Here is a 15,290-nt window from a genome sequence, read left to right as displayed (position 1 = left end):
TAACCTATTAAGTGTTTATAAAGAGGAGGGAGGTTATTGTAAATACTGCCTAGATTTTTGAGACCACTCTCTCTGGGTACTTTTGGGGGAATCTATGTACCATCTTTCTTTCTTTCTTTCTTTTTCCATCTTTCTTCCTCTCTAGCTCACAATAATATTATCATCATAATATAAAAATTCACAAACTTAGGTGAGGAATCAACGTAAACTAATTTTTCTAGAATTAAAGCTAAATTTAAATTGTGTGTGCTAATCTGTTGGGGTTTATAAAAATTTAATTTCAACCTATTTGGACTTCTCCTTTTCCCTCTGGTTCCATTATATTTCTGGGAGACTTAAATGATGCCAAGGAACTGGGAGGAGGGAAGACATCTGGTCCTCAGCTGTCATCTGTCCACATTTGTATCCACCGAGGTGTCTGTTAACCTACCTGGTCCTTGCTGATAGTCCATGAAGGTCAAGGCTGAATCACCCTTTGTTCCTGCCCTACTGGCCTCTTCTGGCGCAGACTTGTTGCTGTTCCTTCAGCACCCATCCAAGGGCACACAATCATCAACTCCCAAGCCACTCCACGGCTCAGGCCGGGTAGTGAGACCAGGCCACCCAGTCCCCACAAAATCATATGAGGTTCAAACATCTCCTTAACTAGAAAACACACAGGACAAGTGGCATGCAGTCGCAGGTATGATGTTTACTTCTCTCTGCCGCCTGAGTCCTTTATTTCAACCATGAGAATCCCTCCTGGGAGACTAGGACATGTAAGACTAGTGACATGTAAGAGAGTCAAGAATGTTGCCCCTGTACTGAGGCTTATCAAGTCAATCTTAGACAGCCAGGGGCAAATAACACCTATGCCCTGGATTAGGGGAACTCTTATTTGGTGGGATACTAAGAGATAAATGTGATAGAATTGTATTTTTCAAATATTGCTTAATGTCCTCACTTCTCCCATTATTCACCTAGACCATTCCAAGTTTATTTCCTTAGGGATATCAAAAGGAAATCAGAAGGAATCAGAAGAAAAAATAAAAGGAAATCATTTCTTAGTGTTTTGAGGGTCAAGAGCTGGACTGTCCTGTCCAATATGGTAGTCCCTAGCCCATAGCAATGTAGCTATTTTTAGTTGAAATTAATTAAAATTAAATAAAATGAAAAAGCCAGGTCCTCATTTGCACATTCTGGCTAGCTCAGAATTACAGATCATTTCTACCATGGCTGAAATTGGACAGCTCTGAGCTAGACCACAATACAGAACAAGTAAAAGCAAAGCTTTCAGCCTCTGGTACTTGAAGGGCTTTCCCTGGCTGGAGGAAGGGAAAGGGATGGAGGAGGCATTAGAAAGGAAAGGGGATGGTGAGTCATTGAGGGAGGTGGAATTCATCTCAGAGGTTCTCAGTAGCCACTGGGAAGTGTGGTCCACTGCTGGCATCTGAGAGCTGTGTGGGAGCTGAGTCAATGTTCAAAAACCATCTGGTCTCCAATCAAGATTTCACCATCCATAGCCTTCCTCGAGGAGTTGTGTCAGGTGTTTTTCCCTTTGGCATGAGTCATAGGAGGATTGTTGGTCTATGACTGGCTTCAAGGCGCTGACAGGATTCATTTGAAGTGTGATGCTGTGGGTGTTAGAGATGATATAGAAGATTACAGTGTAAATTAAAAGGGTGGTAAGCAAGTTGCTTAGAGCTGTTTTTTAAAAAAGGCTGAACAATGGTCAACTCTAGAAGATTCAGCAAGGTCACTATTAGGAATTCTCTTTCAGACGTTCCAAGAGGGTTTCATTTAGTTGGATAACCATGATTTTTTCTGAAGGTTGTGGGAATAGAAAGTAAAGATGCCAAGTGGTGGATTAATGTAATGCTGGAAGGAAGGATCTTATTCCGAAACTCTGCCGCCGTCGATTCTCTGGAGTAGGAATGCTCCTGGGCTTCAAGGCTAGCATCAAAATCGATCTCAGGTTATCCCTGGGAGACTTCTGCTTTCCTTAGCCCACACTTATCTGTCCCCATCTTCCTCCGTTCCAATAGGCCACAAGATAATCCTCCCATTAAAATGTATCTTCACACTTTCTCACAACCCAATTTTAAGGAATGTTAGATTATAATCTCCATGAAGCCAGGGGCTGATCCTTGTTCCACTTGTCCCCCTGCCATTCAGCTCAATGCCATACACTACGTCTGGGGGATGAGAGGGCAGGTGAAAATAGTGCAGAAAGGATGCAGATGGGAAAGAGCTAATTATCAGCCTGAACCAGTTTACTGAGGACAAAACAAACAAGCAATAAACTGAGAACTAAAGATATTGCCTAAAGAACCATTTGCAGATGAATGGAAAAAGGTTGAGTATAACAGTTTTTGAATGATTTCAGATTGAAATTATTTGCGGCGTTGGCTTCTCATTGACCTTTGTTAAATCTGACCCCAAATGCATTGTGAGGTGAGTTTTATCTTTGGCTATGGTCCTCCTCTGCATGATATCATTTTGAAAGTAATGCTCTTTTATTTACAAACTTGTCTCCTTCAAGCTCCTCAACTTTGACCCAAGGATGTCACTGCAGTGACTGTTAAAGAGCACAGGTCTGGGCATTTATCAGCAACATATAATTTCTGCACTCAACACAGCCCTATGTATGTCAAAACCTCATCAGAGGGACTTAGTATTTCTAGAGACTATTATGAAGGCTATCAAGCCATCTAGGCCTCTGAAATGTATAAACTCAAAAACCTATCCTAAATGTTTAATTGACCTATTTTTGGTTGCAAGCAACAGAAAACAACTCTGGCTAACAATGAAAAGCAGGTTTAATTTAAATAATACATCACACAATTAGAGAAGCAAGTGAAAACCAAGCCCCAGGAAGGGCAGGAACCATGGAGGTTCATGGGTCATCAGCAGCGGAAGAGTGGGGATTTCTCTCTAGTGTACTTCTCTTTGATGCTCAGTTCGTGTGCCCCAAAGACTTTGTATTTCTTTTCAAGGTTGAAATTCCTGGGGGATAATTTTTTGGGCTTGATTGAATCAAGTGTCTCTATCCTTGGGCCAGTCAACCATGGTCAGTGAACAGGGAAAGGAGTATATAGATGGGCCTGGTCAATGATGGACTGTGGGCCACCACCTGATTGTTGTCTAGCACACTGACAGCAATGTGGTGGTTTTTCTCTTTGCTTCCCCAGATCTGTTTTCCCTCCTTCCTTCTTGCTCTGTGGCACAGGAAGCCCACCATTACAGACTGCATTGCCTCCTTGTCTTTGCTGATTCTTCTAACACCAATAGGAAAATAGGAAGGTGGGAGAAGAGAGACATCGGGATGTTTCTTTCCCACTTCCTCTGGCTTTAGGGCTGCTTCCTGGGAGCAGGCACTTTCCTCTCCAACCAGAGGTCTCATTGGGCATCTCTAACTCCACAGCTCCACTGGGAAAATCACGGCCCTTCAGCTCTCGGAGTTTTAACAACTTCCTAATGTTGCTATGTTCTGGGTGCTACAACACCTCTTATATGTGTCCCTATACGTGCCCACATCCTTATAAGTAGCTTCTTCTTTAAAGTCTGTTTATTTAAACCATTTGAGTGAATTCTAATTTATTCCAGAAACCTGACATTACAACCCAACTAAGCCATACCAAAAGAGAGGTGTATGCTTGGCTGGCACTATATTGACTTTCGTAGAATTATAGCATTTTGGTGTGAGAACATTAAGCCTTTAAGGGAAATCCATAAGAAACATTATTAAATACTGAACTATTTTTCCATAAGAATGTTATTGGAACGTGTAGAGAATGTGATTTTGCCTGATTAGGATCCCCTTAAGGGACCACCCATCACCAATTGTGAGTCCATGTGGAGTGGATGGCCCTGATTCCACCCCATCCTCAGGAGATATGAGGACATTACCTTGACCACAGTGATTGTTTCAGAGGTAGGCATGTGACCAAAACTGAGACAACCAGAATCAGTCCCAGGGCTTCTGCTGTATCAGTTGGGAAAGAGGACTCTATTCCTCTTGCAGTTGCTAATCTGGGAGAATATAAATCTGGAACTGCCAGTGGCCATTGTTATTTCTAAGTGTGGAGAGTCTTCTTGAAAATAAAGCCACACAAAGGAAGACAGAACTGAAATACGGGAAGAGAGTCTTCACAGCATCGCTTGAACACCTGAATCTGGCAATGCCTGAAATCAGAGATCAACCTCTAGGATTTTTAGTTACACTACTTAGTAAATTCTCTTTCCTGCTTTAGCCAGTTTGAATTGGGCTTTCTATTTTTGCAACTGAAAGGGTTCTGACCAATACAAAATATTAATGATTATCTATTTTTTGAGAGTTCTCAAGAGAAAATTTTGGGGGGGAGGGTCTCAGATCCAGGCATGGTTTTTCCCCTTCTGAGAAATGCTTTGTTTTGTGAACACTGTGTATCATGTAAGCAATTCTGCTTTGGGCAGAAAGTTCAGAACCAAATTTTGGATTCACTTCCAGCCAGTGGATAGGGCTTTATCACATTTAAAAAAAAAATATATTAACATTATTATGGCTCTATCTTATTTTTCCTACTTTATTATTCTTTTGCTCTGATTCTATCACCTATTTTTATTATTATCTTGTTTTGTTTTATCTCTGTAAGCATGTCTAATTTATTTTTTAGCAAAGGCAATATATAAATAAATAAATAGGCCAAATGAGGGGAAAATTCTGCAAGGTTCTGTTTACATTTCTATTGTCAACTAAGAACATCTGTTTCTGCTGAGAAGATATCTCCTTAGTGTATTAAAACATCACCGGCTGCCTGTAAGAGATAATGTGTATAATCTTGTATTTCTTAGTAGGCTTGTGGCTTTACTTAATCTCTTTGCCAAAAAATTATTGTTTTGAGGGGAGAGCACAGGGTCTTATTTAAGTGGTTATATAATTTCCCTTCACAACAGAAATTTAGACATGATACAAATGCATGGATTGACCAGAAGCAGACCACCATGTAAGGGACGTCAGCCTAAATTATTGGTTTTGGCATTTATCCTGTAATATTTTAAAGTTTTTTACATGTTGTTTCATAAATGTAAGGTTCTGTGGTCAAGGGATGTCTTCTCCACACTCGCTCTTTCTTCCTAAGGTTTCTCTGGCATTTCTACAGTCCAGCTCCCTATCGTCTTGTTCCTCGGTTTCTGTAAAGCTCCACTGAATTGGCCACTGTTGCTTGCCTCTACCTTCTGCAGGGTGCTGCACACACTGCTTCCAGAGCAATATTTCTTAAGCACTTGGACAGGCCTGCTATGGCTGGTTCCAGTCTCTACCTCAGTTCTCTAACTCATTATGACTTCGGAATCACTTACAATGGGGTCTCCTGATCTGTCTCCCCACTTCTACCATTCTCAGTACCCGATTCTCCTTCTCAGTCACACCTGTCTCCTGGCTGCATTCAGAACAGAATTTTGCTCATGCTTTTCTCCCTTTCGAAGATCACCTTGAGAAAGTCCTTTCTCTTTCTCTATTCATCCATATCCTACACTTTTCAAGTTTAAACTCAGTGAAATTCTTCCCAAGCGTTACACTCTGCAGAGGTCTTTCCTGTCTACAAGGCTTCCTGGAGTATACGTTCTGATTGTAGCATCACATTATGTGCAATTGCATGTATTTCTCTAAATAATAATTACATATATGTGCTTCTTTTATGTAAATATTTTGTTTATTAAGAATAAATGAAACCCAATTGAGGAAGAGTATTAGGTCTTTATTTCTTATTTCCAAAATATTTGGCACAGTGTTACATGCATAGGATGTATTTAACGAAAGGGAACTAAATGGACTATGAATTAGGAGATCTGAAATTAAGTTACAAATTTGTTTTTGGTTAGCTATCTGACTTTGATCTATTCAAGATTTTATCTTTTGAGTCCTATAATTTCTTGTTTAAAATAGAGAAAAAAATGAATGTCAAGGACTTACTGAAGAGAAAAATCAGGGGCAGCCAAAGGAATGAATGTGAACAAATAAGAGTGTGCTTTTCTTCTTCATCTTAGTAATGATTGAAAGGGAGCTTGTGTAATCCACACACCTACATTAAAACTCTCAGGCTCCCTTACAGTTAAATGTGCTCGCAAAACTGAGTTCTGGCCGATGGAATGTGAGGGGCTTGCGTGTTTCACTGCCAGGCCTGGCTGTTACAAATTCTCTCATATTTTCTTTGCTCTCTTTTCCTGCGTGCTGCTGAAAGGGAGAGAACCTTGTGCACTGGTGTGGGTGGGGCGAGGTCGAAGATGCTCTCCTCTTCTTCTTGGGCACACAGCTGAACTATATTTCCTAGACTTCGGTGCAGTTATGTGTGGCTGTAAGATTGAGTTCTGGCCAATGAAATGTGGACAGCAGTCACGTGCCCAAATTCCAGCCCTGGTCTATCAAATCCTCCCGCTCTCTTTTGTCACTGAATGGAAAGAGACTCCAGGGACCTAGAGGAGGGTGGATCCACAGGATGGAAGAAGCCTAGATCCCAAGGAACATCATGGAACAAAACACCCTCACCCCTTCCCGCTGTGAGGTAAATTAGGAACTGAGATTTCAGCGTTTCTTTATTTTTTATAACAGCTAGCATTATTTACCCTAAGCAATTCATGTTTTATGGGCTAACTAGAAGGATAAGCACCTTAGGTAATTTTCAGCCCCAGCCAGCAGAGACAATTTGTTCTCCCTAAACGGTTACTTCCCTGAATGTTTGTCCAATAATCAGCAGATTTGGGTCCCCCAAAGTATGGGATATCCTAACCTGGAAGCTCCGTGAAGACAGCGATCATGTCTGTCTTATGCCACTATATCTTCAGCACTCAGCATAGTGCATGTCACGTATTAGGTGCTCAGGAAAGACCTTCAGAATGAAGCAGTCACTTCAAGTGACCGTGATGTAGGTGTGCGTTTTCCTGGCCCACTTTGTGTCTGTGTCGTGTCGTATATAGTCAGGGAATCAGACTTGATTTAAAGATCACTATATAAGATATTGGTTTTTAAATAACTGCATGACCCTCATTTTGTTCATCAAAGACTGAACTTGTAGCGCAGTTAGCTGAGAAGCTTCACAAGGGTTCTTGGTTCACTGAGCTATGTTACTTGTGGTTTCCATGGAAGTGACAGTAGAAACGGCTCTGTGTCTGAGTTGGAGCAGCCAGCTGAGCTCTGAGAAGAGCTGCTTTTTCTCTTGATACCCAGAGCCAGTTATCAGCCTGGAAAGCATTGCAGTACGCCACGACCTCTGGCCAGGTCCCCAAAACTACAGTCATTCAGATGATTGAGGGAATCTGGTATTTTGGCTAACAGTTCTGTAACTAATTGAAAAAAATTTACAGAAACTAAATTACTTAGATTGGATATCTTCTTTGGTCTCCAGTTAATTGGCTCAAATCTTAACACTTTGATTTAATTTGGATTCATTTATCTGGTGTAGTAGTTGCTGTATGACTTTTAAATATGAATTTGTCTAGATTGTTAAAATTCCCTGATCTTTTATATAGGGAAAGAGAAAACCTGAATACTGTGTATCTTAAGAGTAGTCAATGGGAAATATGTTTTCAAGTGTTTCATGATAAATTGGGAATATGTGTAAGTATTTTTATTAAACTTTGTAACCATGTTCAGACTCAGCTAATAACTAGCTGGGAGAGTTGACCAAGCTGCCTAATCTCTTGTTACCTTTGTTTCCTGATTTTTTACATGAAGTTTCGACCAAGTGGGATAATGAAGACGGAAATCTACTCTGACAGAAGTGGTTATAAGGTTCCTGACAGAGAGGGGATGTTTACTAAAGCATATTAACATGTAAATGTAACTAACACTTATTGAGCAACTACTGTGAATGGTCATAAATTGGACTGTTCTGGAAAAACGAATATTCTGCTGTATTCATTATTGACTTATAGTCCATATATGGCTTATCAATTTTCAAACAGTTTGATCCAATATGGTAGATTCTAAAGTTATTCTACACATAATTTAGTCTTTGATGATACAGAAGTCCCTATTTGATTGTGTAATGTGCAAAGTATATTATGAAAATCAATTTACAGAGTACACTACTATAAACATTAAAAATGGGAACGATTGGGTAGACATCCCTACTAACTCTTTAAAATTATTAATTTAACTTAATTTTAAAAATTACTATTTGGCATTTCTATCTTTTTTTTTTTTAAAGATTTTATTTTTTTCCCTTTTTCTCACCAAAGCCCCCCGGTACATAGTTGTATATTCTTCGTTGTGGGTCCTTCTAGTTGTGGCATGTGGGACGCTGCCTCAGCGTGGTTTGATGAGCTGTGCCATGTTCGCGCCCAGGATTCGAACCAACGAAACACTGGGCCGCCTGCAGTGGAACACGCGAGCTTAACCACTCGGCCACCGGGCCAGCCCCTTGGCATTTCTATCTTTACCTTAAAAAAGGGGCTCAGGAAAATCATTCTGATTGTTTGACTGTTCTATTGGCTTAACTAAAGCCGATAACTAAAAAAGAAATTAATGAATTATAAAAATTAATATGATAATATTAATAGGTAAATCTGATTTGTGAGGAAGAGATTCTAAAGGTTTACTGGTGTACTTGGAGGGAAAAAACTTGCTCTGATCTAATGTCAAAGTGTGTGTATGTGAATTAGAACTGGAAAGTATCTAGTCTACATTCACAGAGAGTAAACATTTATGTTAATTGAAGCAGGAAAAATCATTAAGGGCAGAATATGATCATATTATTATCTTTTAAAAACAGGAAACAAGATATTTTGAATGGATTTAAGGTTTCTTATAGAATATGGAAATTCAGATAGAAGCACAGTAAAGTTCATTGATATTTCTCATGTCAGTTATCTTACCCTTCATGTGATGCCAGTTTGCATTTTTTTATTTCCGTGTTAGCGATTATTTTTTATATTCAAATCACAGTACTCAGGATATTACAGCTTTTGATATTTGAATTTAATATCCTTATAGGACAACTGCTGAATCTATTAGTTAGCCATCTGGTTTAGGGGAGCTTGCCTGCTATTTCTTTAGGCTTTCGAATTCTTGAAATGTTTTGTACTTACAATGATTTGCATTTTAAATGTGTGCATGCATGTTCATGTATATACTGACATCTTGCTATAATATTTCACTCTTTTAGAGTTGAATGAAATGAAAGAATGACTTCCAAGATTTAGTAACTGAAATGCCACAGTGATCTCATTACAAAGTTTGTCTGCAGGTGTATCAGTTTCCTATGGCTGCTGTAACAAATTGCCACAAACTCAGTGACTTATAATTCTGGAGGGCAGAAGTCTGAAATTAGTTTCATTGGATTGAAATCAAGGTGTTGGCAGGGCCATGCTCCCACTGGAGGCTCTAGGGGAAACTCCTTTGCCTTGTCTTTTCTAGTTGCATTCTTTGCATTGCTTGGCTCATGGCCCCTTCCTGCATCTCCAAAGCCAACAGCTTAGCATCTTGCTTCAGTCTTCATATTGCGCTCTGTCTTACAATAGTAAATCTGCCTCTGTGTCTATCTCATAAGGAACCTTGTAATTCTATTTAGGACCCACTCAGATAACCCAGGATATTCTCTCCAACTCAAAATTAACTTAATCATCTCTGCAAAGACCCTTGTGCCATACAAGATAGCATCCACGGATTCCAGGGATGAGGACCTGTATATATTTGGGGGCCATTATTCAGCGGTGCAGGAAAGGGTTAACTCAGCAGGTTTGAGTTGCTCAAACTATGTACATTCCCAAGGTCTTCAGAACTGGTCCTTGGCCTGGCCCCTGGGAGATGACCTCTGAGTCCTTGAAATGTCCTACTTGGATAAGTTTCTTTGTATACCTGAGGCCTTGGGCCACACGAGATAGCTCATGCTCACCATGTGATTTATAGTAAACACCTGTTTTTGTATGCTTGAGGCTTTGGGCCACACTGGCAGTTTGACCTCTTGGAGGAGGAGGGCTGGAGACTGAGTAGCTAGGATCAGTCACACAGGCACTGCATGCCTATGTGACTGACCCCTAATAAAACCCCTGGACGCCAAGACTCAGGTGAGATTATCTGGTTAGCAACACTTAGCATGTGTTGTCACACCTTGTCATCAAGAGCATTATGCACTGTCAGTGTGTGACTCCACAGGGAGATGACAACTGAAAGCTTGTGCCTGGGTTTTCCTGGACTCTGCCCTCTGTGCCTTTTCTCCTTGCTGATTTTAATCAGTATCTTTTCACTGTAGTAAACTGTAACTGTAAATAACAGCTTTTCTGAGTCCTTCTAGCAGATTATGGCGCCTCGGGGAGATGTTGGGGACTCCCGACACATCAGCCAGCCACACAAAGTTAGTCCAATAACATAGAATTCAGGTTGATGTTAGAATGAAGGGTGTTTGTGTGTCTTCAATATATTGTTCAAATACGAAATATATAATACAGAAAAGACCATCTTTGGTAAAATATTAATCTTGATTAAAAATCAAAATATTTCTAGTAAATATTAACAAATTACTGAGAGCCATGGAAACCAGAGGCTATATCATTATTGCCTTGGAAAGAATGGAAAGACAGTGAAGATATTATATTACAGCTGTGTATATAAATTTATAAGCCCAAACTCCACATAAATACACAGAAATACCTTGCATGTCTCACAAGCTTAAAAATAAAATACATTCCTAAAAGCTCTTGAGAAATAACAGAAAATGACCAGCCGTTTATTTACTGTGCTGTCATTGCCAATTCACCCAAATCTAGTACGAGTAAGAAATAGATGTATATTAGACTATATTTTTCTTTGTGATAGCAGCAACATCCAAGAAGATAAAAAAAACTATGTCAGAAAATTATTTCCTTTCTTTTGGAAGGAAATGGCATTTAGAAAAGTGCTTGAGATAATAAGCAAGACCCTAATGGGGTCTGAATTTTGGTGGAACGTTACTGAATGTAGAAAAGGGAACAGCTAGTGTTACTCTGGAGGGAAAATGGAGCAAGCAAGATGGACGTTTCATCAAACATTTCTCATTTTAATACTCCCTACTCCCAAATCTTCAGTGAAATTACTTCAATAGTTGTGTGTGTGTGTGTGTGTGTGTGTGTGTATGTTTAGTGGGAATCAATGAATGGCTGGACTTTATATCTTATGAAATTAGGGCAGAGCTAAGACAAACCATGTGATTGTTAGAACAAGGAGACAAATAGAAGCCTTAGAAAATAATCCCAACCGTATTAGTCAAGATTCTCCAGAGAAATGAACCAACAGAATATAGATATAGATACAGATATTGATACAGATATACATACAGATAAGAGGAGATTTATAAAAGGAATTGGCTTCCCTGCTTATGGAGGCCAAGAGGTCCCATGATTGTCGTCTGCAAGTTGGAGAAGCCAGGAAAGTCGGTGGTACAGTTTAGTGCAAGTCTCAAGGCCTGAGAGCTGGGGGGGGGGGGGGGGGGGGTGGGTGCTGCTGGTATAAACCCAGGAGTCAAAAACCTGGAAACTAGGAGCTCCGATGTCTGAGGGAAGAAATAGATGGATGTCCCAGCTCAAGAAGAAAGAGAGAGAATTTGCCCTTCCTTTACCTTTTTGCACCATTTCAGCTCTCAACGGATGGATGATCCCCAGCCACACTGCTGAGGGTAGATCTTTATTCAGTCTGCTGATTCAAATGCTAATCTTTTCCCAAAACACCCTCACAAATACATCCAGAAATAATGTTTTACTTCCCATCTGGGCATCCCTTAGCCCAGACAAGTCGACACATAAAATTAACTACCATACCAAGGAACACAGAGACTCTCAACCGTCACAAAAATATAGAAATAGGACCCGTATCAAGTTTTCTAGATCTTTTGGAGGATAGGAGGCCTTGGCTCTTATCTGGGATACATTTTACTTCATGGAATTATTGGACTAGATGAACCAGATGAACTCTAGATTGAATGAGAAATGCATCCTTTCTAGGACTGTCAAATTGCTGGATGTGTGATGCAAGAGAATTGAGTCTGCCATGCCTGAGACAAGGTGCTCCTGGCAGTACCAATGCAGCTTGTTGGTAAGCTGTGGGACTCTTTATGAGTTCAGTTTTATAGATTTTATGGGGTAATCTGTTGGAATCTGGCTGTTTCTGATAGAGATCTATGCATACTCAATGTTTCACAATGTTACTCATTGAAGCCCAAGAAATTTTCTTGTGGAGAAATCATTGCAGAAGGATACTAACAGCTGCTATTTGACTTAGCCTCGACTGACACTCAATTTTATGCAATAAAAAAAGAGTCTCTCTAAGAAGGACCGTGGATTCAGGGCAGGCTAATTGGTATCAAATTATGGTAATTCTATGTTGTACAAGTCCAGGGGGTAACTCTGAATTCTGGTTCTGTCATTTGAGAAACTTAACTTCTCTGTGCCCAGGTTTCCTCACTTGGAAAATGGAGATGATACCAATAAACACGCAATAAGGTTATTATGAGGTTTAAATGATACAATTCAATTAAAGTACAATTAATTCTTCTTGATATATAGCAAGGTCTTATTAGTAACTGCTTCAGGTAATGAAACAGAATTTCCTAAAGACCAGACTGCTCATAATTAGGACTCTGTTCCAGAAATTGGAGACATTTGGTGACAGGTCAGATAGTAGACGGTAGTTTGAATTGTTAAAAGATGCCACTGAAATGATGCGGCATGGGTGGCCTTGAAGCTGGAGAAGCAGCCACAATTAAAACTTGTTGGGTCTGATATTAGGGATTGTACATGGCTTCGTGTTTGCTTGGATCTGTTTCTATGGTAGAATGCCTGATAATATCCAATTATTTGGTAAACTAGAAGTTTCTGGGATATTTTTTTGGTCAATTTGTGACCACATACTAGGAGAAAAGGCTTCTTCATACCTGTGAACATTTGGGATATCTTTGCAGCAAACTGTACCAGACATTACTCTGGAATGTCATTTGGAAAACTCAGGCTCTGCTAGAACATGCTACCGTGGGTGTGAAAAGGTTATAGAAACATTTACTAGATAAGAAGCTCCAGTAAATTTATGGGAAACCTTAAATTTTTGCTATTAGTGAATCTACTAATAAGGTGGTAAAAAAGAGGCAACTAAACTCTCAGGGAACAAGACGGAGTAGTAGGATTGTGATGTGATTCCCCAGACTAGACCTGGGAAACTGGAGGTGCACCTCAGGGTGAGGTCTGAGCAGGGTTCCTCTGAGCAGGACGCTTGTTGGAGACCAAACTCTTCAATTCACTTCCATTGAGGGGAGCCTGCTCACAGAAAGAAGAGCTGGGCCACTTCTAAACCTTCCACTGGTAGCTAGCAGAGTGCAGCATCTATAGGCCAGATGGAGGGAAAAAAGTGCCAAGGGGAGGAGATTCAGTTTAAAGCTGCCTTTGGTAAACCACTTGACTGTTTTTACTTAGCTTGCATGATTATTTGGAGGGATTTTAATAGAGACACCTGAACTTTAGAAGTTTGGAACGATAACAGCTCTTCTGCCCCCAGGCCATCCCTTGGCACAGCCTCTGCTTAGAAGCCAGTGGATTTTAATGTGGAACCCAAGAGAAGGGTGAAGGGTTGGCTGTGCTTCATGCCCAGATTGATGGGGATGAGAAGCAGGAGAAAGAAGCCTACAGCAATCATGGGAAACGTTCTTTATTTTGCGTGGCTGGTGAATTGGGATTTGGGTTTAGAATAAGCAGATTCCCAAGGGATGGGAATCCCACAGTCAATACTTCAGATCCCGTAATAATGGTATATACAATAGCCTCTAATTTAAAAACCCATATTATGTGTATTTGAGATTCATTCTGTTTATGTTCGATTTAATCCTCACAACAAACAAATGAGAAAGTATTATTGTTTCCATATTAAATGCTGAACCTGAGATCCTGGATGGCAGAGCCTGATCACACCAAAGTGAGACTAATTTGAATTCTGTGTCCCTCCCAGTATGACAAACTACTCAACAAGCATAGATTTTCAATCAGTGCTGATTTATGCTGAGTACTTCACCCAATTTTCCAGATTACAGTGATCACTGCCTCCAAGGTAGCATTACACTTTATTGGTGCCAGTGTTTTGGCATCTAGTTGTGAATTTGCCCTATAGCTCCTCTTACATTGCTATTCGGAGACGTATGTCTGTAAATCTTTCTATTTAACAAAATAGCACTCTTCTTAAGAGTAGGATTTGTGTCTTATACATTTCTGTAAGTTTCACAGTGCCTAGCCCAATGCCATCTGCATAGTGTTATTACTAAATATTTCGTTATTTTTTTTCTATCGTAGTGTGAGATAAAACTGTTTTTGATGTTAGCTTGTAAGTTATGTGTAGATAACAGGCATAAAGTTTGTATCTTGCATGTGATTTTTCTCTAATTGCTTGGATAGTGCTGGCATGTGGTAAATATTTATCTAATAAAAAGCCAGCACATATACACAAATATGAAATCCCTGATTTTGAAATTTCCATATCTCTCTTGGTGACATATTGTTTGGTAAAAGGTGGTAAGTAAAAGATAGCAGTGATTGGTTACCATCAAGGGAAAAAGTTTATCTGAGTGGCCTTTGATTTCTGGTTTGTTAGATATTGACATCCTCAGGGGCACAAGCAAAGGATTCCACAGAGAATTCCAGAAGTTTCTCACTGTGTTTAAGACGTTATAGTAGAATCATCTCCTAACAGGATCCAATGACGCTGAATGAGAACTCATGGTCTAAATTCATAGATTTTCTGTTTGAGCTACTCTTTTGGTCCTCATTTCTCGGGTAATAGTATTTATTTTTTCTCTTTCGTCGGGAGTGCTATTGTTGACTCTCTCCATAGTTAATAAATTTGAAGAACTTTCCTTCCTCCCTTCTTCCTTCCTTCTTCCCTTCCTTTTATTAGGTCAGGGAAAGAAGACAGAAAGAAGGATAATTTTTATATATAACAAGAATTTATTTTTTTTAAAGAAAATTGTTTACTTGAAAACATGGACATGAGTAAATGGCTTTCTCCCAACATCAGATATTGACCATTTCCACCATGACAAATAGATAACTAAAAAATTCTGCCTTTGAAAATATGTTTTTATGTATTTGACATGGAAGAAAATATTGATTTTGTTAAACTTTCAAAAGAGTGTTTCACTTGAGAACAGTACTGAAAGATTGTGGTAGAAAGGCAGAAGCAGAGAAACTGTGATATCTTTTTTCTTCTTACCCATCATACTCTTAACAATTTTCTTTTTTTTCACACAACTCTACACATTCTCACTTTCTCTCATATGGTCCCTCCAGACTTCTTAACACTTACAGAACACTTGCAAGACTAAAAA

This window comes from Equus caballus, chromosome 9 (genome assembly GCF_041296265.1).
Source record: "Equus caballus isolate H_3958 breed thoroughbred chromosome 9, TB-T2T, whole genome shotgun sequence".
In the NCBI taxonomy this organism is placed as follows: Eukaryota; Metazoa; Chordata; class Mammalia; order Perissodactyla; family Equidae; genus Equus; species Equus caballus.
Note: the sequence above shows the minus strand (reverse complement) of the source record.